The 1,830-nt window shown below is 37.4% G+C and overlaps 1 protein-coding gene across 5 annotated transcripts in view; it reads left to right on the top strand.

Annotated features, from left to right (window-relative positions):
* LOC101849484 overlaps nt 1–1,830 on the top strand; it is a 137,798-nt gene that overhangs the window by 131,015 nt on the left and 4,953 nt on the right. The window lies entirely within an intron of this gene.

The raw sequence follows: 1,830 nt of genomic DNA, 5'->3' as shown, positions 1-1,830 counted from the left end.
CCACAACTACAGCTACAACCACAGTGACAATAACTACAGCAAAAAAATGCATTAACAATAACAACAACAGCAACAACAACAACAACAACAACAACAACAACAACAACGACAATAACAACAACAGCAGCAGCAGCAGCAACAGCAACAACAGCAGCAATAACAAAAGTAGGAACACTCACAACCGCAAAGAGTAAGAACTAGGGGTTTGCGTACAAAAGAACAAATAAGAAAAAGATACATCCTGAAGAAGGATATTATTGTCTCATTGCTTTTGTCACAATGGGAGCTGCTCTGTCTCAGCTGCTGTGTATCCATCGGTGAGTGAAGCCCAACTCTGGGGGGGGGGGGTTGCTTCTCACACTGAATCCCCTAGCACCCAAGGACAGAGATGTCTAATCTAATGGAGAAATTTGAATTCTTACAGGAACTAAATAAATATTACAGAAAGGACATCTCTCATCTGTACAAATAATACAATTACATGAAACTGATTACTGTATACTGCGTATTTCTTAGAAACAGGAAAAGGTATTGCCCATTGGTAGCAATTTTGATAGCAATCATGTGAGCTTTATTGTAGAGAGTATAACTATAATGGTTCATAAACAGGGAGAGAAAGGGACATTATTTGGGTTGTAAAGGGGTCAACGGAACCTGGGATTCCAGTGCCTCATCGCCATCCCAGAATTATAAAGTTCTATCTGCTCAGTACCTAGTTTTGAGAATTTTGAAGTCAAAACTTTTTGAGTTTCGCAACATGTCAAGCTTTTTCGAATAGAATTCTTTGAATATCTTGATAACGACTCCGAATAATCTTACGATTTTGATAAAGCAGGTAGAAACAAGATTGTACATAACAAGATAGTTCACTCGGCGGACAAAAAAGTGTCCGCGGAAGTCGATGCATGGGTTCGGACGTCGCTGCAGTCTTTGTTTTGAAGCTCTCTTTCGTTTCTCCAGAAGAAGAATAGGAATAGCACTCCCTTATGCCTCAGATGTTCCGGTTCGCTCAGTGCGGAGTTTTGGGTTTATTTTATTTTAATGACCTCTCACCTTTCGTTCTAAAGCCAAATAAACGAAGAAAACAGTCGCCCCTCCCACCTGAAAAGGAATTTTGTCAGCGTAGCCATTTAAAAAGGCGTTATTCTGAAATTTTAATTATATTGTATACAAAAACTTGTAGTTTCACTTCGATTTTTTCCCACACACACAAGTAGGGTAACTCTGTTTGCAAAGCGGCCGCTTTTTTGGAGAGGGCGCAACCGGATTTTGAGACACTTTTTTAATTGGTTCAAAGAGAGGAGTGAACCATCTTATTATACAGAATCTTTGATAGAACATAATTATAGCTTCTGAACTCGTGGTCTTAGTGACTCAAAACTGCAAAAAATTTTAGATGGAACTTTGTAATTCGAAGGTAGCGAAATGCTGCAATAAAAACTTTATTTAAATACCGAATTAAACAGTTATACGCCACCCAGATTTCAATGCATCCAACGATACACTACTATTCAGAAGAACGTAACAGAAATAATTTCGAGAGGTCAATACTTATAGTACTTATTATTATGGACTTAGCAATGGAAACTCTTTGTAATGTTCGCTAGGAACAAACATAATATGGACAGTTTTACGACTCCGTTTGTGTGAACCCATACCACTTGTGGGATTTTTTCTTGTTGTCGCAATTTACAAAAGTGAAAGGCAGGATGCGTCTATATGTGTGAATGGAAGTACACACTGAAAGTAATTGACGCAAGCAAAGAGCTACTTTTTGTTGAAAACAATAACGATTTTTTAATTATTATTTTTTTTTTAAATTTTTTTTTT

Source organism: Aplysia californica, unplaced genomic scaffold (genome assembly GCF_000002075.1).
Source record: "Aplysia californica isolate F4 #8 unplaced genomic scaffold, AplCal3.0 scaffold00444, whole genome shotgun sequence".
In the NCBI taxonomy this organism is placed as follows: Eukaryota; Metazoa; Mollusca; class Gastropoda; order Aplysiida; family Aplysiidae; genus Aplysia; species Aplysia californica.
Note: the sequence above shows the minus strand (reverse complement) of the source record. Positions and strands in the feature narration are given on the sequence as shown.